Consider the following 27,225-nt stretch of genomic DNA (forward strand, 5'->3'; position numbering starts at 1 on the left):
ACTAAAAATACAAAAAATTAGCCGGGCCTGTTTGTACGTGCCTGTAATGTTGCTTTGGCATTTCTGAACTGTCCTGGTGCTGGCGGGAGTGTGGCTGTGAGGATGACCAGAGGTCACTCTTGTCATCATCTTGGTTTTGGCTGGCTTCTGTTTTTTTTTTTTTTGTTTGTTTTTTGAGACAGAGTCTCACTGTCAGCTGCTCTGGAGTGCAATGGGGCAATCTTGGCTCACTGCAATCTCTGCCTCCCAGATTCAAGCCATTCTCCTGCCTCAGCCTCCTGAGTAGCTGGGATTACAAGTGCACGCCACTACGCACAGCTAATGTTTTGTATTTTAATAGAAACGGAGTTTCACTATGTTGGCCAGGCTGGTCTCAAACTCCTGGCCTCATGATTGGCCTGCCTCACCCTCCCAATGTGCTGAGATAACAGGGGTGAAGCACCCCGGTTCTTGGCTGGCTTCTTTACTGCAACCTGCATTATCAGCAGGGTTTTTGTGACCTCCAGTCTCATCCTGTGACTTAGAATGCCTGTCTGGGAATGCAGCCCAGTAGGTCCCAGCCTTATTGTACCCAGCCCCTATTCCAGATGGAGATGGTCAATGTCCCTAACACTACCTCTTCCTTCCCAGCTAATAAGTTCCAGTCTCCCAAATCACCTTGCTGCATATATAAGGTCATCCTCCTGCACCCCTCATTCCTGAGAATGGCCCTTCTGATTTTCCCACATCTGAGACATTCCTACAGGTCTTAGCATGAATGTCATCTTCTCAGCAAGACTTTCTCTGACGTCTATCCCAATTCTTATCACCTTACTGTGTTCATTTTCTTCATACCAGCTATATCTTACTTATTTGTGTACTGTTGGTCTCCTTCACCAGAATATAAATTCCCATGCGTGCAGAACCCTTGGTGTCACGTGGACTGCTGTAAACCCAGGGCCTAGAATAAGTGCATGGCACGTTGCAGGCCAATTAAAAACATTCGTAAGTTACTAAATCAATGAAGGAAGTTAAGTGGTCAGAGACTCCAGTCTACGCTTCAGAGCTGAGCCCTTTGGTTAAATGAAAAACCTTTGGGTAAGAAGCTCCTCTTTCCGCCTGGGGACAGTGACTCAGCACTTTAGGAGGCTGAGGCGGGTGGATCACCTGAGGTCAGGAGTTCAAGACCAGTCTGGCCAACATGGTGAATCCCTGTCTCTACTAAAAATACAAAAATTAGCCGGATGTGGTGGCACATGCCGGTAGACCCAGCTACTCAGGAGGCTGAAGCAGGAGAATCGCTTGAAAACGGGAGGTGGAGGCTGCCGTGAGTCGAGATCATACCACTGCACTCCAGCCTGGGTGACAGAGAGAGATTCTGTCTGAAAAAACAGACCGGGCACAGTGGCTCTCCTCTGTAATCCCAGCCTTTGGGAGGTGGAGGCAGGCGGATCACAAAGTCAGGCATTCGAGACCAGGCTGGCCAACACGGCAAAACACTGTCTTTACTAAAAATACAAAAATTAGCAGGGCATGGTGGCGGGCGTCTGTAATCCCAGCTACTCAGGAGGCTGAGGCAGAAGAATTGCTTGAATCCCAGAGTCGGAGGTTGTAGTGAGCTGAGATGGTGCCACTGCACTGCAGCCTGGCAACAGAGTGAGACTCCCTCACAAAAAACAACAACCAAAAAACAACTCCTCTTTCCTTCATTTGGAGGAGAGAGTATCCGAAGTTTCTAATGTTTGACGCCCTTCCCTTTCACCTTAAGGGTAAAGGAAAATTAAGAAGTGCTATCACAAGGCCCACCAACAATAGCAGCATTTCAGAGAAGCACACTCCTTTGGATGGATAGGAACAATTCTACTGAGAATTAAAAAAATAACACGGCTAAAATAAAGTGCTTGAGGGTGAAGCTGGGAGGGAGGTGGATGGTTTGTCCTGCAAAGGTTTAAGATGAAATGAGGCCGGGCGCGGTGGCTCACGCCTGTAATCCCAGCACTTTGGGAGGCTGAGGCGGGTGGATCATGAGGTCAAGAGATCAAGACCATCCTGCTCAACATGGTGAAACCCCGTCTCTACTAAAAAAAAATACAAAAAAATTAGCTGGGCATGGTGGCGCGTGCCTGGAATCCCAGCTACTCAGGAGGCTGAGGCAGGAGAATTGCCTGAACCCAGGAGGCGGAGGTTGCGGTGAGCCGAGATCGCGCCATTGCACTCCAGCCTGGGTAACAGGAGCGAAACTCCGTCTAAAAAAAAAAAAAAAAAAAAAAAAGATGAAAGGAATAGTTTAGGAATTAGATAATGGTCATTGTTATTCTGATAGAAATCTGGATGCTCTGCCTGTGGGCAAAAGGAGATACCCCATTAAAAAAGGCAAAGGGAGGAAAGAGAAAAAGAGAGAGTGGGATTTTCTCTTTTGGATAGTTTATTTTGTGTTGTCATTACCTTTGCTACTCTAGGAGTCCTTTCCTTTCTTTGGGTTTACATTGTTAGGACATTTTTAGAAAGATTTTTAAGAACTTCCTCATTCCAACCGCAACTCTTTGAATTTTTCCTTCAAATGCAAATAAAAGCATTTACCATTTGGATATACTGTAATTAAAAAGAGGAAAGGCAGTTTCCTGCACCGAAAACAACTTCCTTTTTTTCTGTGTGTGGGCTCAGAGTCATGTTCAGGCTCTCAGAAGATCGTTGAGAGCTGGGTGGGTAATGGTGGGTGCTGGTGACGGTGGTGGAGGGAACCCTGAATCCACTCAGAGAAATTCAGACACCAAATCCCACTCAATTAGACATTGAGCAAATGTTCATGGTAACACGTTAAGTACTTAATATTTTATTTTCAAGGCAGGTCATCTTGCATCTTACCCTAAAGCTATTTGTTCTTAGAACAAATGTGCATATGCTTCTTAGGCTTAACAATCCACCACTTGCAGTTAGTGAAGGGCAGGCTTAGCCCGACTGCCTGAATCAACAAGCCTCATTTGCACTTGTGATGATAAAAACCTTAGTTCTCAAACCAAAAGGAGTAATGAGGGCCAGAGGGATAAGTGAAAGTGCTGACTCAGTCCTTGTGTTTTCCTTTTCTCTTTTCTTAAAAAAAAAAAATTTTTTTTTTTTTTTTTTTTTTTTTGAGACTGGATCTTGTTCTATAACCCAGGCTGGAGTGCAGTAGCGAGATCACAGCTCACTGCAGCCTTAATTTTTCTGGCTCCAGTGATCCTCCCGCCTCAGCCTCCTGGGTAGGTTTGTTTGTTTTGAGACTGAGTCTCACTCTGTTGCCAGGCTGGAATGCAGTGAAGCGATCTCGGTTCATTGCAACCTCTGCCTCCCAGGTTCAAAGTCATTCTCCTGCCTCAGCCCCCTGAATAGCTGGGACTACAGGTGGGCACCACCACGCCCAGCTAACTTGTACAGTCGGGGTTTCACAATATTGCCAGGATGGTTTTGATTTCTTAACCTCATGATCTGCCTGCCTGGGCCTCCCAAAGTGCTGGATTACAGGCGTGAGCCACTGCGCCTGGCCTAGGTGGAACTGTTACGGGACTCCAAGAGTCGGTTCTTGGATCTCATGCAAGAAAGAACTCAGCACTAGTCCTTAGAGGAAAGTGAAAGCAAGCTTATTCAAAAAGTAGAGGAATAAAAGAATGGCACCTCTATAGACCCAGGGTTGACCATTTTTATGGTTATTTCTTGATTATGTGCTAAACAAAGGGTGGATTATTCATGCCTCTCCTATTTAGATCATCTAGGGTATCCTTTCATAGTCATGGCATTTGTGAACTGTCATGGCGATGGTAGGAGTGTAGCAGTGAGAACAACCAGAGATCACTCTCGTGGCCATCTTGGTTTTGGTGGATTCTAGGAGGCTTCTTTACTGCAAACTATTTTTATCAGCAGAGTCTTTATGACCTGTACTTTGTGTCGACCTCCTATCTCATGTTGTGATTAAGAATGCCTTGACCTCCTGGGAATGCAGCCCAGTAGGTCTCAGCCTTGTTTTACTGAGCCCCTACCCAAGATGGAGTTACTCCGGTTCAAATGCTTCTGACAGGACTAAAGGCATGCATCACCATGCCCCACTAATTTTTGTATATTTTGTATAGATGGGGTCTTATTATTTTGCCCAGGCTGGTCTTGAACTCCTGGCCTCAAGCAATCCTACTGCCTTGGCCTCCCAAAGTGCTGGGAATACAGGCATGAGCCACTCACTGCACCTGACCTGATTCTTTTTTTTCCCTCAGGTGTTTTATTTTCCTGCAGCTCTGTGAGTGTGGAATACTCCGTCCTGTTTAAGAGTAATCCAGACACTTCCAGAACCTAACTAAGCTTAGGTGAAGAACTAGTAGCCGTGGCCTTCCTTCTTTACCTGTCTCTATATATGTGGCTTTTGTTGATTACTTGAGTGGATAAACTCTCAGAAAGGGAAAATAGCTTAGTAGCAAATTAGTGTTCTTTTCCCAATTCTGCTGACTTTCACTTGCTCAGAGGGAATTTGATTCATTTTCCTAAATCAGTACTACCTTTGAATTCCTTGTCTTTTTCTCTTAGGAATAAAAAAGTTGGTTTTCATGGGCCAAGAGCTGAATCACGGGTTTAGTGGGAGCTGCATGACGCACTGACTAACTGCGCCACTTTTCCTCCGCTCTTCCAACCACATTGTGAGGGCCCTTCTGTGGGGGTGCCAGGTGGAAATTCTGGGGCGAACGATCTGTTCTAGCTGATGAAATGCTTTGTCATTGCTGTCATCATTGGCTAGGCTGAAGACACGTCTTCAGTAATAAGGCATGACTGTAATTCCTCATCCTCTGGCTATTATTAATCATGATTCATTTCACGAAAGAGGAAATAAAAGCCTCTGTAGATCCAAAGCACATCTAAACTGGAAGGATTTCAGATTTGAGCCTGTGAGGACTTTCCCTCATGCAAGGGGAAGTAAGAATGTTCATCCAGAGGAAAAAGATCTTTTAAGGTGTGACTGCGCTGGGAACCGCATGGCGACCCCCATGAACTGCAGGTACACCTCTGGAGGGCCTTCCGGAATTAGAAAGCCTGAAATGGCTGTAAGATCGTAGAAAGAGGAAGAAATGCCCCTGCCTAGTACTCAACTATGAGACCTTCTCTCTTGTTTCTTATTCCGCCCTCAACTGATGAGGCTGTTGGACTTTGTAACCAACCTTGGCCAACCTGGTGATGCTATACCCTAAGACCCCCCTACCAGGTTGGCCAACCTCGTGACTCTACACCCTACAACCCCCTACTAGCTTGCAAAAAAAACAGCCAACTGTGACTTGTAACTATCCACTGCCTTCCCCACAACCTATAAAACCAACTCCTATCCCACCGCCCTTGGCTGACTCCACTTTCTGTCTCAGCCCACCTGCACCCAGGTGAATAAACAGCCAGGCACGGTGGCGCGTGGCTATAGTCCCAGCTACTCGGGAGGCTGGGGATGGATGATCACCTGAGTCCAGGAGTTCTGGGCTGTACTGCGCTATGCCGATCGGGTGTCTGCACTAAGTTCGCCATCAATATGGTGACCTCCCAGGAGTGGAGGACTATCAGATTGCCTAAGGAGGGGTGAACCGGCCCAGGTCGGAACGGAGCAGGTCAAAACTCCCGTGCTGATCAGTAGTGGGATCTTGCCTGTGAATAGCCACTGCACTTCAGCCTGGTCAACATTGTGAGACCCCTGTCTCTTAAAAAAATAAATAAGGCCGGGCACAGTGGCTCAAGCTTGTAATCCCAGCACTTTGGGAGGCCGAGGCGGGTGGATCACAAGGTCAAGAGATGGAGACCATCCTGGTCAACATGGTGAAACCCCGTCTCTAATAAAAATGCAAAAATTTAGCTAGGCATAGTGGCGCGTGCCTGTAATCCCAGCTACTCCAGAGGCTGAGGCAGGAGAATTGCCTGAACCCAGGAGGCGGAGGTTGCAATGAGCCGAGATCATGCCATTGCAATCCAGCCAGGAGGCAGAGGTTGCAATGAGCCGAGATCGTGCCATTGCAATCCAGCCAGGAGGCAGAGGTTGCAATGAGCTGAGATCGTGCCATTGCAATCCAGCCTGGGTAACAAGAGCGAAACTCCATCTCAAAAAAATAATAATAATAAAAGTAAATAAAAAACAAAACAAAACAAGTAAAACAGCCATGTCACTCACACAAAGCCTATTGGGGGGGGTCTTTTCATTCAGCACATACATTTGAACAGATCTTCCTTCAGCTAAGGGGAGATAGCCAGGTTGGCCTCCTACATGGAGAAGGTCTTATTCATAATCATCAAAAAATGATCCACTCTTTTCTAACTCTCTATTGACAATCTGGATTGATTTAACAGTCTACAGAGAAATGAAGACATGCCCAAGTGCCTTAAGCTATATACCTAGCCCTAACCCATCCTGTAGCGATTTGGTGATTATTCACCCATGCTAATGGATAACCACCAGGACTGCATGGCTGGGAGGAGTCTTAGAGGACTTGTCACCCATCTCCTTAGTTAAAAGAGAAGAGGTAGGATGGGCATGGCGGCTCACACCTGTAATTCCAGCATTTTGGGAGGCCGAGGTGGGTGGATCACTTGAGATCGGGAGTCCAAGGCCAGCCTGACCAACAGGGTGAAACCCTATTTCTACTAAAAATACAAATAAATTAGCCAAGCATGATGGTGTCCACCTGTAATCCCAGCTACTACTCAGTAGAGTGAGGCAGGAGAATCTCTTGAACCCAGGAAGTAGAGGTTGCAGTGAGCTGAGATTGCGCCATTGCACTCCAGCCTGCACAAAAGAGAGCCTCCATCTCAAAAAATAAAAATAAAAAAAAGAGAAGGGACAAAAACGAGGTTGATAAGGGTTACAGGGAACTGCTCAAGGACACTGCTACTTACCTACTTGACCTCAAAATTGAGGCTAGAGCTCAGGCCTTTTGACTCTTAACCTTATGTTCTTTTTACTGCAAAAGAACATGAGCTGGGTGTGGGCTCTAGAGATATCAAGCTTCACCCTGGAGCTCAGTAAACAGGTGTGCAACCGCACGGTTAAGATGTTATATGATTAAGAGGGCAGACTCGCTGGGCGTGGTGGCTCAAGCCTGTAATCCCAGCACTTTGGGAGGCCAAGGCCGGGTGGATCACGAGGTCAAGAGATTGAGACCATCCTGGTCAACACGGTGAAACCCCGTCTCTACTAAAATACAAAAAATTAGCTGGGCATGGTGGCGCGTGCCTGTAATCCCAGCTACTCAGGAGGCTGAGGCAGGAGAATTGCCTGAACCCAGGAGGCGGAGGTTGCAGTGAGCCGAGATCGTGCCATTGCACTCCAGCCTGGGTAACAAGAGTGAAACTCGGTCTAAAAAAAAAAAAAGGCAGACTTTTGGGAATCAGAAGACCCGGGTTCAAATGTGGATTTTGTCATTTCTTCTTCTTCTTTTTTTTTTTTTGAGACAGAGTTTTGCTCTTGTTACCCAGGCTGGAGTACAATGGCAGGATCTTGGCTCAGTGCAATCTCCCCCTCCTGGGTTCAAGTGATTCTCCTGCCTCCGCCCTCCCGAATAGCTGGGATTACAGGCATGCACCACCATATATGGATAATTTTTGTATTTTTAGTAGAGACAGGGTTTCACCATGTTGACCAGGATGGTCTTGAACTGCTGACCTCGTGATCTGCCCACCTTGGCCTCCCAAAGTGCCGGGACTACAGGTATGAACCACCGTGCCTGGCCTGGGCCAAGTTCTGAAAGTTCTTCCTTCCCTTAGCACAGCTGAGGCCACCTTCAAATGGCTAGGAACCCAAATCTGGGACAAAGCTGGTTAATGAAACCACCTGTGCAAAATTTTGATAGAGACAGTGAAGGAGATGTGACTTAACTGACTCTATCTTGCCTCTAACCTCCAAGCTGTTGTTCATTCCTGGGCGTAGGCTGAATTCACTTTGGGAGAAACATATAGCTTACAGTTTAAACAATGAAAGTAACAGCCGTTTCCCAAAGCAGACCTCTCTCTTGCCTGGGGACTAGATTGCCTTTGTAGGACCAACATCAGCCACAAGATTAGAAGTTATGGTTTAGGAATCATGCAGCTGGAGGCTACAAGATCCTGACTCTCTCTAAACTGCTTCTAAAATCAGTGCTTGAGGTATTTTGCTGACTTTTCCACTTGATGGATCAGCTAGTCCCACCAAGATCAATAAACTGGGTCATCTGATCTTCTGACCCCCACTCAGGAACTGACTGAGAGCAAGAAGACAGCTTGGACTCCCTATGATTTCAACTCTGACCAATCAGCACTCCTGGCTCACTGGCTTCCCCCCCAGCCACCAAGTTGTCCTTAAAAACTCTGCTACTTGGTTGGGCACAGTGGTTGATGCCTGTAATCCCAGCGCTTTGGGAGGCCGAGGTGGGCAGATCACCTGAGGTTGGGAGTTCGAGACCAGCCTGACCAACATGGAGAAACCCCATCTCTACTAAAAATACAAAAAAATTAGCTGGGCATAGTGGCAGGTGCCTGTAATCCCAGATATTCAGGAGGCTGAGGCAGGAGAATCGCTTGAACCTGGGAGGCAGAGGTTGCAGTGAGCAGAGATTGCACCATTGCACTCCAGCCTGGGTGACAAGAGGGAAACTCTTGTCTAAAACAAAAACAAAAACAAAAAACAAAACTCTGCTCCCTGAGTCAGGGAGACTGATTTGAGTAATAATAAAACTCCAGTCTCAGCCTCTTGTGGTCTCTCACATCTGTAATGTCAGCACTTTGAGAGGTCAAGGCAGGTGGATCACGAAGTGAGGAGTTTGAGACCAGCCTGGCCAAGACGGTGAAACCCCGTCTCTACTAAAAATACAAAATTTAGCTGGGTGCAGTTGAGGGAGCCTGTAATTTCAGTTATTTGGGAGGCTGAGGCTGGAGACTGGCTTGAACCCAGGAGGCTGAGATTGCAGTGAGTCGAGATCATGCCACTGCACTCCAGCTTGGGCGACAGAGCAAGACTCCATCTCAAAATGGAGAAAAACAAAAACAAAAATAAGTACCCCACAACCAGCTCTTTGTGAATTACTCTTTTCCTATTGCAATTCCACTGTCTTAGTGAATCAGCTCTGTCTAGGCAGCAGGCAAGGTGAACCCCTTGGCCAGTCACATTACGGCTCTTCTCTCCCCACCTCTTCTCATTTCTCTTTTCTTCTTGTCCTTTCTCTTCCTTCTCCCTCCTCCTCCTCTCCCTTTTCTGCCTTTCCTTTCTCCTCTCTTTTGTTCTCCCATCTTGTTCAATTGCTAACAGTAATCCAGTACTGGGGATTCTAGAAAATGCTCCAATGTGTTCTTTTTCCTGATGTTTGTTAAAAGTAAATTTTGTCAGCCAAGCATAGTGGCTCCTGCCTGTAATCCAGCACTTTGGAAAGTGGAGCAAGAGGACTGATTGGGGCCATAAGTTAGAGACCATCCTGGGAAAGATAACATGATCCCATTCCTACAAAACCAAAATATTTTTTTGGCTGGGCATGGTGGCTCATGCCTGTAATCCCAGCACTTTGGAAGGCTGAGGTGGGCGGATCACCTGAGGTAAGGAGTTTGAGACCAGCCTGGCCAACATGGTGAAACCTTGTCTCTGAATTTTAAATTAGCCAGCAGTGGTGGTGCTGTGTGTCTATAGTCCCAGCTACTCAAGAAGCTGAGGTGGGAGGATCACTTGAGCCCAGGAAGTCAAGTTTGCATTTATTTGACATTTATTATCATTATAATATATTATATATATATAATAATACATTTATTATTGCAATGTATTTATGCCAGTACATTCCAGTCTGGACAACAGAGCCAGAGCCTGTACCAGAAAAGGAAGGAAAAAAAAAAGAGGTTGCAAATCTGTGGAACTTTGTTGTGGCTGCCCTAGGAAACTAATACAGTTGCCTTGACAATTTAGCCTTGAGCAGTGGTCAGAAGGGCCTGATGTTGAGTTGCTTTTCTTGTAATGGGGATAGCCTGGGAGATTGATGCTGCAGTGAGCTGAGATCTTGCCACTGCATTCCAGCCTGGGCAACAGAGCGAGTTTCTGTCTCAAAACAAAACAGAGACTCCCTGTGGGGCTGATGGCCTCTAGTTGTCCCCTCTAGGGTCCTCAACTTGAGGTAATGCCTTACATGTCAACTCATATGAATAGCTGAGCAAGGAGGTGGGTCTACAAAGGCTGGGCAGGATGTTTCTGCCCTGTAAAAATTCCTCTAGTAGGCATCCCTTGCTCCAGGGCTTCCTTGGGTTGGTATCGACTCTGTCACATCTTCTTCTTGGTCTGAAAGCTCCCCCTGTTCAATCCTTTATAACAAAACTCTGATAGAGGTTTTTATTTTATTTTATTTTTTTGAGACGGAGTTTCGCTCTTGTTACCCAGGCTGGAGTACATGGCATGATCTCAGCTCAACCTCCGCCTCCTGGGTTCAGGCAATTCGCCTGCCTCAGCCTCCCAAGTAGCTGGGACTACAGGCACGCGCCACCATGCCCAGCTAATTTTTGTATTTTTAGTAGAGACGGGGTTTCACCTTGTGGACCAGGATGGTCTCGATCTCTTGACCTTGTGATCCACCTGCCTCGGCCTCCCAAAGTGCTGGGATTACAGGCGTGAGCCACTGCGCCCGGCCAATGATAGAGGTTTTACTACTCCTATTTACTGCTAAAGACACTAAGGCTCAGAAAAGTTACGAGATTTGCCTGAGGTAACCCAGATGCTAAGAAGTGGAGCTAGGATTTGAACCAAGACAGCCTGACTCCTGTGTTTGTGCTCTCTTGGCTGCTGTGCTCAGTGTGCAGTACAGGGTGAGGCACAGTGGCCCTGCTCTTACCACTGAAGCCCCACAAGCCAGTGACATCTTCATCAATACACTAATTTATCATCAGAGCCAGTGTGGTGTGCAGGACAGAGAAACTATAATTTCTTGCTTTTTCTTTGAGATGGAGTTTCACTCTTGTTACGCGGGCTGGAGTGCAATGGCGTGATCTGGACTCACTGCAATCTCTGCCTGCAGAGTTCAAGAGTGAGTCCCCTGCTCAGCCTCCCAAGTAGCTTGGATTACAGGCACTTGTCACCATGTCCAACTAATTTTGTATTTTTAGCAGAGACGGGATTTCACCATGTTGTTCAGGCTGGTCTTGAACTCCTGACCTCAGGTGATCTGCCTGCCTCAGCCTCCCAAAGTACTGGGATTACAGGCATGTGCCACTGCACCCAGCCTAGAATTCCTTCTTTCATCCTACAAACACTTCTCTAATCTCCTACTCTGATTGACCCCTTTCCTTGGTTTTAGGCAAAGAGCTAACTTGAATAGAAGGACTAGAATAATTATTATAAATCTGTAATAATATAAACTTAGCTCGCACATCGTATGAGAGCACTCATGATACCTACCTTTTCATCTGCACGCATGCACACATTTTCCTGCTTAATATTTGTTCTTACATCTGCCTTGCAAAGAACTGTCTCCCCTTGTGAGTGTTCTTGCGGGTCTGTCCTCCTGCTGACCCTGAATTTCAAGGAGGAGGCAGATGTTCAGCTGCTGCTCAGCCCTCTGGCTATACTTTGAGCATCAGAAAGACAAGCAGGTACATGATTCTCTGCCGCATTACAAATAGGGAAACATTAAGGAGTTGCTTGAATTGTGTGTGTTATGCAGCATGGCTATATGGGCTTGTCTTCCCGTGGTTTGGCTCAAAGGAAATTACAAATGTTATTAAGCATTTGCTGTATTTGTCTCATGGGAATTTCATTTAGACCCTTGATATCTAAATGCTGGTTGTGGCCTGCAAGAATGGTAGCACCGTTTATTAATGATTTACTATGTGCCAGGCACCATGTCAGGCACTTTGTAGTCACCTGCGCTTTCAACAGCTTTCGAGTAGGCAGGATTGTCTCGTTTTATTTAGGAGCAGATGGGGACAGTGGTTAGACAACTGGCTTAAGTTCACACAACTAGATAGCAGTAGAATAAGGATTCAAACTTAACTCTTCTATTTTTTAAAATTTTCTTGAGACAGAGTCTCTCTCTGTAGCCCAGGCTGGAGTGCAATGGCACAATCTCGGCTCATTGCAACCCCCACCTCTCAGGTTGAAGCGATTCTCCTGCCTCAGCCTCCTCAGTAGCTGGGACTACAGGTGCGAGCCACCATGCCCAGCTAGTTTTTGTATTTTTAGAAGAGACAGGATTTCACCATGATGGTCAGGCTGGTTTCAAACTCCTGACCTCATGATCTGCCCGTCTCAGCCTCCCAAAGTGCTGGGATTACAGGTTTGAACCACTAAGCCTGACCTTTTTTTTTTTTTTTGAGACGGAGTTTCGCTCGTTACCCAGGTTGGAGTGAAATGGCATGATCTCGGCTAACCGCAACCTCCACCTTTTGGGTTCAGGCAATTCTCCTGCCTCAGCCTCCTGAGTAGCTGGGATTACAGGCATGCGCCACCGTGCCCAGCTAATTTTTTGTATTTTTAGTAGCAACAAGGTTTCACCATGTTGACCAGGATGGTCTTGATCTCTTGACCTCGTGATCCACCCGCCTCAGCCTCCCAAAGTGCTGGGATTACAGGCTCCCCCCCGGCCTTTTTTTTTTTTGAGACAGAGTTTCCCTCTTGTTGCCCAGGCTGGAGTGCAATAGCATGGTCTCAGCTCACTGCAACCTCTGCTCTGGTTAAAAGTGATTCTCCTGCCTCAGCCTCCTTAGTAGCTGGGATTACAGGTGCCTGCCTCCATGCCCGGCTAATTTTTGTATTTTTAGTAGAGGTGGGGTTTCTTTATATTGGTCAGACTCGTCTGGAACTCCTGACCTTGTGATCAGCCCACCTTGGCCTCCCAACGTGCTGGGATTACAGGTGTGAGCCACTGCACCCAGCCTCAAACTTAACTCTTTTTGACTCCAAAGCCTGTTCAATGTGTCTCACCATATTGCTTTGAGAAGCAGTGGGGTTATAACACTCTGAACTTTAATGTTTTCAAATGGATATTAAAACTATGTATTAACTGTTGGGTCCTAACAATTGAGGAGGTAGACATCCTCCATCCTAAAACATTCTTCCCTTTTACCGCCCTTTGTACTCCAGCTACCTCAGAAAAAATGAGTCTCCACTTCGGCACATCCTATTTCCCTGGCATGCTTCACTTGGGCTCCTGTGCCCACCATGTCATGGAAATGAGCACAGAGCAATGGCAATGCTCTTGTCACTGTCACCAATGACCTCCAGATTGTAAAATCCATTGTACTCCCCTACCACCTTCATCTCAGGTTTTTCTGAATATTTGATCTATCTCAGCCTCTCAAATAGCTGAGATTACAGGTGCATACTACCATGTCAAGTATATTTTTGTATTTTTAGTAGAAAAGGGGTTTAACTAGGCTGGTTGGCTACGCTGGTCTCGAACTCTTGACCTCAAACACCTGCCTCGGCCTCCAAAAGTGCTGGGAATCTCTTTTCTTTTTGTTTCATTTCTTTTTTTGAGATGGAGTCTCTCTCTGTTGCCCAGGCTGGAGTGCAGTGGTGCGATCTCAGCTCACGGCAACCTCTGTCTCCTGGGTTCAAGCGATTCTCATGCCTCACCTCCCGAGTAGCTGGGACTACAGGCGTGTGCCACCATGCCCAGCTAATTTTTTCTATTTTTAGTAGAGACGGGTTTTCACCATGTTGACCAGGATGGTCTCGATCTCTTGACCTCGTGATCCACCCGCCTCAGCCTCCCAAAGTGATGGAATTACAGGCGTGAGCCACCGCGCCCGGCCCCACTGGTGGCACATATTATCAGCTGTTTATGCCAAAGCCATTCCCTCTGTCTTCCTTAGAAATAAAACCCTGTGTAATTCAGGGCAGCAAAGTGCTACAAAACTTTCTTTTCTGGACTTACTTGGAGTCGGGGTGCAAATATGTCATAGTTCTGGCCAGGCAAGAAGTCAGTTGAATGCCAGCTTCTAGGAAAGCTTTTCTTTTCTGAATAAAAAGGGACTGACGGCAGGGCAGATTGCTTCAGTCCAGAAGTTTGAAACTAGCCTGGGCAATACAGCAAAATCTCAACTCTATGAGAAAATACAAAATAATTAGCCTGGCCTAGTGGTGCATGCCTGCAGTCCCAGCCACCCAGGAGGCTGAGGTGGGAGGATTGCTTAGAATAGGAAAATTGAGGCTGCAGCTGGTAGAGCTCGCACCACTTCACTACAGTCTGAGCAACAGAGTCAGAACCTGTCTCAGCCGGGCGTGTCGGCTCACGCCTGTAATCCCAGCACTTTGGGAGGCCGAGGCGGGTGGATCACAAGGTCAAGAGATCGAGACCATCCTGGTCAACCTGGTGAAACCCCGCCTCTACTAAAAATACAAAAAATTAGCTGGGCATGGTGGTGTGTGCCTGTAATCCCAGCTACTCGGGAGGCTGAGGCAGAAGAATTGCCTGAACCCAGGAGGCGGAGGTTGCGGTGAGCTGAGATGGCACCGTTGCACTCCAGCCTGGGTAACAAGAGCGAAACTCCGTCTCAAAAAAAAAAAAAAAAGGAACCTGTCTCAAAAACAAAAACAAAAACGAAAAACTAAGTGGTGAGGGTTAGGGATGACTGGCTCCATGCACCTTCTCCTTCTTCTGAATAGTGTTCAGGGTGCAACTGTCAGAGGCATTTGAACCAGAGCAACTCCATCTTGAATGGGGGGTAGGTAAAATGAGGCTGAGACTTACGATGCTGCATTCCCAGACATTTAAGGCATTCTAAGTCACAGGATGAGATAGGAGGTCCGCACAAGACACAGGTCATAAAGACCTTGCTGATAAAACAGGTTGCAGTAAAGAAGCTGGCTCTAACCCACCGAAAACCAAGATGTCCACGAGAGTGACCTATAGTAATCTTCACTGCTACACTCCTACCAGTACCATGACAGTTTACGGATGCCAGGGCAAAATCAGGAAGTTACCCTACATGGTCTAAAAAGAGGAGGCATGAATAATCAACCCTTTGTTTAGCACACCATCAATGCATAAGGATAAAAATGGGTCACCAGCAGCCCTTGGGGCTGCTCTGCCAATGGAGTAGCCATTCTTTTATTTCCCTCTACTTTCTTTCTTTCTTTTTTGTTTTTGAGACGGAGTCTTGCTCTGTCACCCAGGCTGGAGTGCAATGGCGCAATTTTGGCTCACTGCAACCTCCACCTCCAGGGTTCAAGCGATTCTCCTGCCTCAGCTTCCTGAGTAGTTGGGACTACAGGTGCCTGCCACCACAACCAGTTAATTTTTTTTTTTTTTTGAGATGGAGTTTCGTTATTGTTACCCAGACTGGATTGCAATGGCACGATCTCGGCTCACTGCAACCTCCGCCTCCTGGGTTCAAGTAATTCTCCTGCCGCAGCCTCCCAAGTAGCTGGGATTACAGGCGTGCACCACCATGCCAAGCTAATTTTTGTATTTTTAGTAGAGATGGGGTTTCACCTTGTTGACCAGGATGGTCTCGATCTCTTGACCCCGTGATCCACCCGCCTCAGCCTCCCAAAGTGCTGGGATTATAGGCGTGAGCCACCGCGCCCGGCTAATTTTTGTATTTTTAGTAGAGACGGGGTTTCACCATGTGGGTCAGGATGGTCTCGAACTCCTGACTTTGTGATCTGCCCACATTGGCCTCCCAAAGTGCTGGGATTACAAGCATGAGCCACCTCCCCCAGCTTCCTCTACTTTCTTAATAAACTCGCTTTCATTTTACTCTATGGACTTTCCCTGAATTCTTTCTTGTGTGAGGTCAAGAACCCTTCCTCAGGGTCTGGATCAAGACCCCTTTCCTATAACATAACTACTGTACCATGTTGTGACCATGAAGCCACAAGTATGAGGATTGAGTCCTTCAGGGAAAGATGATAGAAGAGAAAGTTAAAAAACCCTGGGTCCCCCAAAGTATAATTGATTAGCTGTACCACCAGTGTTGGGGTACCCAGCTCCAGACTTCTTCTTATGTGAGGAGAACATACCCCTGTCTTTTTTATTTATTTATTTTTTTAAGATACTGTTTCACCACATTGGTCAGGCTGGTCTTGAACTCCCGACCTCAGGTGATCCGCCCACCTTGGCCTCCAAAGTGCTTGTATTACAGGCATGAGCCACCACACCCGGCCTCTCCTTTCTTTTTAGAACACATTTTTTTTGAGCTAGGGTCTGTCACTCAGGCTGGAGTGCAGTGGCGTGATCACAGCTCACTGCAGGCTTGACCTCTCTGGCCCAAGCGATCCTTGCACCTCAGCTTCCCAAATAACTGGGACCACAGGTGTAGGTCATCATGTCCTAATAATGTTTGTATTTTTTTTTTTTTTTTGTAGAGACAGGATTTCCCTGTGTTGCCCAGACTGGTCTCTAACTCCTCGGCTCAAGCAATCTGCCTGCCTCAGCCTCCCAAAGTGCTGGGATTGCAAGAATGAGCCACTGTGCTAGGCCAAATAAACGTTTTGAACTGACATACCGCCTGACCTCTGAATTTTAGAAACACCCAGGATTAGTCGTTGCACTTTCTTATTTTGTCTTTCTAAGATCTCAATAGGTAACTTGATTCATTTCCTTGGCTTTTTATGGATTTAAAAATCTTTTTAAATGAAGCTCACTCTGTCACCTAGGCTGGAGCACAGTGGCACCATCTCCCCTCCCTGCAACCTCTGCTTTCCACATTCACGTGATTCTCCTGCCTTAGTCTCCTGAGTAGCTGGGATTACAGGCTCATGCCACCACATCTAGCTAATTTTTGCATTTTTAGTAGAAACAGCCTCTGAAACTGCTAGGATTACAGGCATGAGCCAAAAAAAGATTTTTTTTTTAGAGATGAGGTCTTACTCTGTTGCCCAGGGTGGAATGCAGTGGCATGATCATAGCTCACTGCAGCCTTAACTTCCTAGGCTCAAGTGATCCTCCTGCCTCAGCCTCCAGAGTAGCTGAGGCAGGAGAATCTCTTGGACCTAGGAGGCAGCGGTTGTAGTGAGCTAAGATCACACCACTTCACTCCAGCCTGGGTGACAGAGTGAGACTTTGTCTCAAAAAAAAAAAAAAGTGTGCCACTTCCTCTGTTTGCTCTCTCTCCTGTTGCCATGTAAGACATGCTTTGCTTCCCCTTCCCCTTCTGCCATAACTGTAAGTTTCCTGAGGCCTCCCAGCCATGCAGAATCGTGAGTCAATTAAGCCTCTTTTTTTTTTAATGAATTATCTAGTCTCAGATAGTTTTTCATAGTAGTGTGGAAATGGACTAGTACACATTGTTTATTTTTCCCTTGCCTTTTATCCCCCATGACTCCTCCCCAACACATAGAGAATCAATTTCTACCGTGGCATACACATTTATCACAATCTATTTACCTAGGCCAGACGCAGTGGTGAACACCTGTAATCTCAGCACTCTGGGAGGTGAAGGCAGGAGGATCACGAGGTCAGGAGATCGAGACCATCCTGGCCAACATGGTGAAACTCTGTCTCTACTAAAAAATACAAAAATTAGCTGGGCGTGGTGGTGTGCACCTGTAGTCCCAACTACTTGGGAGGCTGAGGCAGGAGAATTGCTTGAACCCAGGAGGCAGAGATTGCAGTGAGCCGAGATCGCACCATTGCACTCTAGCCTGGCAAGAGAGCAAGACTCTGTCTGAAAAAAAAAAAAAAAAAAAAAGAATCTATTTACCCTTCCAGACTTATTTCCCACCAACTCATTCCTCCCTTTAGTTGTTCTACTAACAGCAAACTTTTTAGAAATTTCCCTTTCTCTCTTTTTTTTCTTTTTGGTGACAGAGTTTTGCTCTGTTCCCAGACTGAAATGCAATGGTGCAATCTTGGCTCACTGCAGCCTTGAACTCCAGGCTCAAGAGACCTCTCACCTCAGCCTCCCAAGTAGCCAGAACCATGCCTAGCTAATTAAACAGTATATATGTGTGTGTGCGTGTGTGTGTGTGTGTATACTTTTGTAATTAGACAGTATATATGTGTATGTGTATATTATATACTTTTGTAATTAAATAGTATATGTGTGTGTGTGTGTGTGTGTGTGTGTGTGTGTGTATACATTTGTAGAGACAAGGATCTCACTGTGTTACCCAGGCTGGCCTCAAACTACTGGACTCAAGTGATCTTCCTGCCTCGACTTCCTGAAGTGCTAGGATTATAGGCATGGGCCACTGTGTACTGCTGCAAACTTCTTGTAATCCCTCTGGGAACATATTATTTTAAGTCTTGGGTGGCTTTGCCCATGCAGGTTTTCCTTCTCAGGCACCAGTTCCTCCCAGAAACCTTCTTCAAACTTCCCCCACCCTATTTCCATAAAATTTCATGTATCCATCTGATAAACAATAGCCCTGACTATTGAAATTAGTGAGATCCTTCAAACTATATGTCTCTGTAGGTCAGAGGAGGTGCCACATTCATCGTTATGACCCTAGACTTAGCAAAGTGTATAGCACAACAGACATTCACAATTTTTTTTTTTTTTGAGACGGAGTTTTGCTCTTGTTACCCAGGCTGGAGTGCAATGGCACGATCTCGGCTCACCTCAACCTCCACCTCCTGGGTTCAGGCAATTCTCCTGCCTCAGTCTCCTGAGTAGCTGGGATTACAGGCACACACCACCATGCCCAGCTAAGTTTTTGTATTTTTAGTAGAGACAGGGTTTCACCATATTGACCAGGATGGTCAAGATCTCTTGACCTCGTGATCCACCCGCCTCAGCCTCCCAAAGTGCTGGGATTACAGGCTTGAGCCACCACGCCCGGCACAAATGTTTATTAAACTCAAGCAAGGCCAGGTGTGGTGGCTCATGTCTGTAATCCCAGCACTGTCGGAGGCTGAGGTGGGCAGACCACCGGAGGTCAGGAGTTCAAGACCAGCCTGACCAACATGGAGAAACCTTGTCTCTCCTAAAAATATAAAATTAGCCAGGCGTGGTAGCACATGCCTGTAATCCCAGTTACTCGGGAGGCTGAGGCAGGAGAATCACTGAAATCCGGGAGGTGGGGGTTGTGGTGAACCGAGATTGTGCCATGAAACTCCAGCCTGGGTGACAGAGCGAGAGCCTGTCTCAAAAAAAAAAGAAAAGGAAGAAAAAATGCAATGTTCTCCTTAAACCTAGAGACTGCCCCATTAGGGGTCTCTTTCATGCATGTCCATGTCTGTGAAGAGAATCGTGCTTATGTTTCTGGGCATTTCTAATTGATTTACAACATGACTCAGTCCTAGAGAACATGCACCCAGATGGGGAACATCACAAATTAGTAAGGGAGTTCCACTGTTTGTGATCATTATGACAAAGGAACGATTTCTTCTAATATATTTCTTGGAAAGTCATTGTTTACGGCAGGGAGATCTTATTACAAAATTCCCCACTTTTTTGTCTCCACTGTCAGTAACAGGAGCTAAAACATAAAAGATTAACTTATCCTAAATACCGACAAAAAAGCACCTAAAACCCCTTCTTCCTTAAAACCTATCATACTATCAATTTCTAGAATATGTTTACTATTTTGTGACTTGAAGAGCTACAGCAGCAAGAATACGTAAAATAAGTACACAGTCTACATCCCAAAGATTATTACAGTCCTCATTTCATTATTAATTTACTTATTGAGATAGAGTTTCGCTCTTGTTGCCCAGGCTGGAGTGCAATGGCATGACCTCTGTTCACTGCAACCTCTGCCTCCCAAGTTCAAGTGATTCTCCTGCCTCAGCCTCCCGAGTAGCTGGGACTACAGGCACGTGCCACCACGCCCAGCTAATTTTGTATTTTTAGTAGAGGCAGAGTTTCATTATGTTGGACAGGATGGTCTCGATCTCCTTACCTCTGGTTCTGCCTGCCTCCGCCTCCTAAAGTGCTGGGATTATAGGCGTAAGCCACCGTGCCCAGCCTGTACCAGTTATTTTTCTTTGAAAACTTTTTTTGTGTGTGGTAATTTGCATGATCAAGATTATGCTGGTTATAGCCTTTTGAATTCTGCTTTTTTATTGTTGTTGCTTAACATTGTATTATAAACGTTTTCCCATATTCTCAGAAATTCTTTATAAGCATATTTTTTAATGAAATTGTTTGTTAGTCCACTGTATTGCTATAGGGTTACCCACCATTCCTGTTTCCCTTTCTCAGAGAGGGTTCTTGGGATAAAGAACTTTTACTGAAATGTCTTGCACAAACTACAATGAATTGGTCACCCTATTTTAATAAAACTTTATAATTGGATAATTAGGTTGTTTCTATTTTTTAACTTTGTAAACAACACTAATATGAGTATTTTTTAGCCATAATGGCCTTCAAAATTAGTTTATAATAACTATTGTCCAACAAGTTCTGGAGGGAAAAGACCCCATCTTTCGGCCTAGATTTTCCTATTTGACCCACAGGTCCTGAAGAACTGATGTAGATGATCAATTGACTGTTTAGTGTTGTTGTGGGTTAAAATACGTTCACCCTTGGCTGGGCTCGGTGGCTCACGCCTATAATCCCAGCACTTTGGGAGGCCGAGGCGGGTGGATCACGAGGTCAAGAGATCAAGACCATCCTAATCAACAAGGTGAAACCCTGTCTCTACTAAAAATACGAAAATTAGCTGGGCATGGTGGTGCACGCCTGTAGTCCCAGCTACTCGGGAGGCTGAGGCAGGAGAAATGCTTGAACCCAGAAGGCGGAGGTTTCGGTGAGCCGAGATTGTGCCATTGCACTCCAGTCTGGTAACAACAGCGAAATTCCGTCTCAAAAAAATAAATAAATAAACAAATAAAAATAAAATAAAATATGTTCACCCCAAAAACATGTTGAAATCTTAACTCCTGGTGCCTGTCAATTGGACCTTATTTGAAAATAAAGTATTTGCAAATGTGGTTAAGCCAGGTGCAGTAGCTCATGCCTGTAATTCTAGCACTTTGGGAGGCTGAGGTAGATGGATTGCCTGAGCTCAGGAGTTGGAGACCAGACTAGGCAACATGGTGAAACCCCGCCTCTACTAAAAATACAAAAATTAGCCAAGCATAGTGGTGCGTGCCTGTAGTCCCAGATACTCGGGAGGCTGAGGCATGAGATCAATTGAACCTGGGAGTGGAGATTGCAATGAGCTGAGATTGTGCCACTGTGCTCCAGCCTGAGCGACACAGCAAGACTCTGTCTCAAAAGACAAACAACAAAAAAAAGTGTGGTGGCATGTGCCTTAGTCTCAGCTCCTTGGGAGCTGAGGCATGAGAATCGTTGGAACCCGTTAGGCAGAGGCTGCAGTGAGCCAAGATAGTGCCACTGCATTCTAGCTTGGGCAACTGATCAAGACTCTGTCTCCAAAATAAAATAAAAGATATGTTCAGGTGGTTTAGGGTGGACTCCCTAAATCTAATACCTATGGTGCTCTTTATTTTATTTTATTGCATTTTAGGTTTTGGAGTACATGTGAAGAACATGCGAGATTGTTGCATAGGTACACACATGGCAGTGTGATTTGCTGCCTTCCTCCCCATCACCTATATCTGGCATTTCTCCCCATGCTATCTCTCCCCAACTCCCTATCCCGCACTGTCCCTCCCCTATTTCACGCTGACAGACCGCAGTGTGTGATATTCCCCTCCCTGTGTCCATGTGTTCTTACTGTTCAACACCCGCCTATGAGTGAGAACACGTGGTGTTCAATTTTCTGTTCTTGTGTCAGTTTGCTGAGAATGATGGTTTCCAGGTTCATCCATGTCCCTACAAAGGAAACAAACTCATCGTTTTTGATGGATGCATACTATTCTATGGCGTATATGAGCCACATTTTCCCTGTCCAGCCTATCATCGATGGGCATTTGGGTTGGTTCCAGGTCTTTGCTATTGTAAATAGTGCTGCAATGAACATTCATGTGCATGCGTCCTTATAGTAGAATGATTTATAGTCCTTTGGATATATACCCAGTAATGGAATTGCTGGGTCAAATGGAATTTCTATTTCTAGGTCCTTGAGGAATCGCCACACTGTCTTCTACAATGGTTGAACTAATTTACACTCCCATCAACAGTGTAAAAGTGTTCCTATTTCTCCACATCCTCTCCAGCATCTGTTGTCTCCAGATTTTTTTTTTTTTTTTGAGACAGAATTTCCCTCTTGTTACCCAGGCTGGAGTGCAATGGCGCGATCTCGGCTCACCACAAACTGCCTCCTCAGTTCCGGCAATTCTCCTGCCTCAGCCTCCTGAGTAGCTGGGATTACAGGATGTGCCACCATGCCCAGCTAATTTTATGTATTTTTAGTAGAGATGGGTTTTCACCATGTTAACCAGGATGGTCTTGATCTCTTGACCTCGTGATCCACCCACCTCGGCCTCCCAGAGTGCTGGGATTACAGGCGTGAGCCACCACGCCTGGCCTTGTCTCCAGATTTTTTGATGATCGCCATTCTAACTGGCATGAGATGGTATCTCAATGTAGTTTTGATTTGTATTTCTCTAATGACCAGTGATGATGAGCATTTTTTCATATGTTTGTTGGCCTCATGTATGTCTTCTTTTGTAAAATGTCTGTTCATATCCTTTGCCCACTTTGAATGGGCTTGTTTTTTTCTTGTAAATCTGTTTTACTTCTTTGTAGATTCTGGATATTAGCCCTTTGTCAGATGGGTAGATTGCAAAAATTTTTTCCCATTCTGTTGGTTGCCGATTCACTCTAATGACTGTTTCTTTTGCTGTACAGAAGCAGTGGATTTTGATTAGGTCCCATTTGTCTATTTCAGCTCTTGTTGCCAATGCTTTTGGTGTTTTGGTCATGAAGTCCTTGCCTATGCCTATGTCCTGAAAGGTTTTGCCTAGATTTTCTTCTAGGGTTTTTAATGGTGTTAGGTCTTATGTTTAAGTCTTTAATCCATCTGGAGTTAATTTTACTGTAAGGTGTCAGGAAGGGGTCCAGTTTCTGCTTTCTACACACTACTAGCCAGTTTTCCCAACACCATTTATTAAACAGGGAATCCTTTCCCCATTGCTTGTTTTTGTCAGGTTTGTCAAAGAGCAGATGGTTGTAGATGTGTGGCATTGCCTCTGAGGCCTCTGTTCTGTTCCATTGGTCTATATCTCTGTTTTGGTATCAGTACCAACCAACTTCTGCTTTTTTTTTTGCTTTCCATTTGCTTAGTAAATCTTCCTCTATCCCTTTATTTTGAGCCTTTGTATATCCTTGCACGTGAGATGGGTTTCCTGGATACAGCACACCGATGGGTTTTGGCTTTTTATCTAATATGTGTCTTTTGATTGGGCCATTTAGCCCATTTACATTTAGGGTTAATACTGTTATGTGTGAATTTGATCCTGCCATTTTGATGCTAGCTGACTGTTTTGCCCATTAGTTGATGCAGTTTCTTCATTGTGTTGATGTTCTTTACCATTTGGTACGTTTTTTGAGTGGCTGGTACTGGTTGTTCCTTTCTGTGTTTAGTGCTTTTTTTTTTTTTTTTTTTTTATGACAGGGTTTCACTATGTTGGTCAGGCTGGTCTTGAACTCCTGACCTCAGGTGATCCACCTGCCTTGGCCTCCAAAGTGCTTGGATTACAGGCGTGAGCCACCACACCTGGCCTTGTTTAGTGCTTCTTTCAGGAGCTCTTATAAAGCAGGCCTGGTGGTGATGAAATCTCTGAGTAATTGCTTGTTCATAAAGGATTTTATTTCTCCTTCACTTATGAAGTTTAGTTTGGCTGGATATGAAATTCTGGGTTGAAAGTTCTTTTTTTTAAGGATGTTGAATATTGGCCCCCACTCTCTTCCAGCTTGTAGGGTTTCTGTGAAGAGATCTGTTGTGAGTCTGATGGGCTTCCCTTTGTGGGTAACCCGACCTTTCTCTCTGGTTGCCCTTAGCATTTTCTCCTTCCTTTCAACTCTGGTGAATCTGATGATTATGTACCTTGGGGTTGCTCTTCTTGAGGAATATCTTTGTGGTGTTCTCTGTATTTCCTGGACTTGAATATTGGCCTGCCTTGCTAGGTTTGGGAAGTTTTCCTGGATAATATCCTGAAGAGTATTTTCCAGCTTGGATTCATTCTCTCCATCACATTCAGGTATACCTATCCAATGTAGATTAGGTCTTTACACATAGTCCCATATTTCTTGGAGACTTTGTTTATTCCTTTTTACCCTTTTTTCTCTAATCTTGCCTTCTCATTTTATTTCATTGAGTTGATCTTCGACCTCTGATATCCTTTCTTCTGCTTGGTCAATTCAGCTGTTGAAACTTGTGTATGCTTCATGAAGTTCTCTTGTGTTTTTCAGCTCCATCAATTCACTTATATTCCTCTCTAAGCTGTTTATTCTCGTTAACATTTTGTCAAACCTTTTTTCAAGGTTCTTAGTTTCTTTGCATTGGGTTAGAACATGTTCTTTTAGCTCACAGAAGTTTCTTATTACCCACATTCTGAAGCCTGTTTCTGTCAATTCATCAGACTCATTCTCCATCCAGCCTTGTTCCCTTGCTGGTGAGGAATTGTGATCCCTTAGTGGGGACAGGCGTTCTGGTTTTGAGTGTTTTCATCCTTTTTGCACTGGTTTCTTCCCATCTTTGTGGATTTATCCACCTGTCGTCTTTGTAGTTGTTGACTTTCAGATTGGGTCTCTGAGTGGACATTCAGTTTGTTGATGATGAAGTTATTTCTTTCTGTTTCTTAGTTTTTCTTCTAACATTGAGGCCCTTCTGCTATAGGACTGCTGAGGTCCACTCCAGGCCCTGCTTGCCTGGGGATCACCTGCAGCAGCTGCAGAACAGTAAGGGTTGCTGCCAGTTTCTTCTTCTGCTTTGTCCCAGAAGGATACCTGCTAAATGTCAGTCTGAGATCTCCTTTTGAGGTGACTCTTTGGATACACGGGGGTCAGGGAGCTGCTTGAGGAGACAGCCTGTCCTTTATAGGAGCTCAAGTGCTGAGCTGTGAGCTCTGTTGTTCATTCAGAGATGCTGGGCAGGTACATTTAAGTCTCCTGCAGCAGAACTCATGAATGCCTTCCCCCCCGCCCCAGGTGCTCTGTCCAGGGAGCTAGGGCTTTATTTAAAAGTTTCTGTCATGCTGCTGCCTCTTTTCAGGGCTGCCCTGCCCAGCCAGGAGGCAGCCTAGTTATAGTCTGCCTGCAGAGGCTTTGCTGAGCTGCTGTGGGCTCTGCCCAGCTGCCCTGTGAACTTCCCTGCAATCCTGTTTATACAGATGTAGTTAGAACTGACTCGGCAATGGCGGCCCACCTCTATAATGGCAGACTCTCTCTGTAATGGAGGGCTGCCTCTGCAACGGTGGGCTGCCTCAGCAATGGCAGACTACCTCAGCAGTGGTGGACTACCTCGGTAATGGTGGATGCCCCTCCCCGAAAGAGCTGGACCATCCCAGGTTCAGCTGTGCTTGCCGTGAAACTCTCAATCCAGAGCGTTTCAGATTGCTGTTTTTTTGTGGGGGTGGGACTGGCCGAGCCTGATCACCTGGCTCCCTGCCTCAGATCCCTTTTATTTTTTTCAGTTGAAGGGGCCACTCTGCCTCACAGGAGCTCCAATCGCCAGCTAAAATGGCACCCTGACCCATGTATTTTGTGGGGAGACCTGCCCCGCCAGCCAAAACAGCCACGCTGGCGACCCGTGGGGCTCCTCTGCCTGGGAATCTCCTGGTCTGTGGGCAATAAAAATCCATTTGGAAATGTGGCGTCCACTCACCCTCCATGCTTTCGCTGGGAGCCACAATCCTCAGCTGCTCCTAATCGGCCTAATTGGATCCATCTCACCTATGGTGTTCTTATAGAAAGAGGAGAAGACACATGCAGACAGACATGGAGATAAGAGGGCCATGTGAAGCCACAGACACAGAGAGCAAAGAGGCTGTGTGAGGACGGAAGCAGAGGTTGGAGTGGGCAGCTGTAATGCAGGGAAAATCAAGGATTGCCAGCAACTGCCAGAAGCTAGGAGAGAGAGTGTGGCCCTGCTGGCTCCTCATTTGGAACTTTTGGATTCCACACAGTTGAGAGAGGTTTCTTTTTTTTTTTTTTGAGACAGGGTCTCGCTCTATCACCCAGGCTGGAGTGTGGAGTACCATGGAGCTGTTTTGGCTCACTGCAACCTCCACCTCCTGGGTTCAAGAGATTCTCCTGCCTCAGCCTCCTGAGTAGCTGGGACTACAGGCACCAGCCACCACACCCAGCTAATTTTTTTTTTTTTTTTTTTTTTGTAATTTTAGTAGAGATGGGGTTTCACTGTATCCTGGCTGACACAGTGAAACCCCGTCTCCTGACCTCATGATCTGCCCACCTCCCCATCCCAAAGTACTGGGATTACAGGCCTGAGCCACTGTGCCCAGCCAGAATTTTCTATTGTTTGAAGCCACCCAGTTTGTGATAGTTGGTTGTGGCAGCCCTAAGAAAGGTGTCCTTGGTGAACATGGAAGAGTAATGCCGTGAGCCCGGCAGCATTCATGTGGCTGGGTGTACACAGAAGGCTTCCAAATTAGTTGGTATTTTTCATTCCCTCTTTTGCTTCTAGCCTTTGTTTTAAGATGTACTTCATTTCTGCCCTCATTCTGGAAGTGGCTCTCCTTGAAATGAGGACAAAAACTAATCAAATTCTCTTACTAGACTTTTTAATATTCTAAAATGATGTATGACTTTTTTCTTCTGGATGCTTTCTTCACAGTGAGTATGAAGACTCCTTAAATATTGCTAGTCATGTGCTTTTGTATTTCATGCGTGGACATACATTGATGGATCCTGGGCGTATTGGTCATATTCCAGAACCTTTCCTTAAAGTTGCTGTGACAGACATATCTATCCAGATCAATTCTTTTATTTTATTTTGAGATATTTTATTTTTTTTTTTTTAGAGATGGGGTCTCTCTATGTTGTCCAGGCTGTTCTCTGACTCCTGGGCTCGAGTGATCCTCCCATCTCAACCTCCCAAGGTGCTGGGTTTATAGGCGTGAACCACTGTGATCCCAACTTATCCCAGTCAATTCTATCAGCATCTTCTTGCTTTCTCTGACTGTATTTGAAGTTCCTCTTGCTTTATTCCATATCCTCTTGGCTATAGAACCTTATTTTTAAAAAGTAATATAAGGCTGGGCATGGTGGCTCACACCTGTAATCCCAGTACTGTGGGAGGCCGAGGCCGGTGGATCACCTGAGATCCAGAGATCGAGACCAGCCTGACCAGCATGGAGAAACCCCATCTTTACTAATAGCATGCCTGTAATCCCAGCTACTAGAGAGGCTGAGGCAGGAGAATTGCTTGAACCCAGAAGGCAGAGGTTGCGATGAGCTGAGATCGTGCCATTGCTCTCCAGTCTGGGTAACAACAGTGAA

At 45.8% G+C, this 27,225-nt stretch overlaps 1 long non-coding RNA gene across 3 annotated transcripts in view; it reads right to left on the reverse strand.

The window, feature by feature from the left end:
* LOC144582024 (uncharacterized) overlaps nucleotides 1–27,225 on the reverse strand; it is a 72,406-nt gene that overhangs the window by 13,016 nt on the left and 32,165 nt on the right. For 2 of the 3 annotated variants that reach the window (XR_013533713.1, XR_013533711.1), the window contains one exon: nucleotides 1–27,225. This exon is cut by the window's right edge and continues 3,639 nt beyond it. The exons of the other annotated variant lie outside the window; for it this stretch is intronic. This is a non-coding gene — a long non-coding RNA (uncharacterized LOC144582024). 3 annotated transcript variants of the gene reach the window in all.

Source organism: Callithrix jacchus, chromosome 4, assembly GCF_049354715.1.
Source record: "Callithrix jacchus isolate 240 chromosome 4, calJac240_pri, whole genome shotgun sequence".
NCBI classification, from domain to species: Eukaryota; Metazoa; Chordata; class Mammalia; order Primates; family Cebidae; genus Callithrix; species Callithrix jacchus.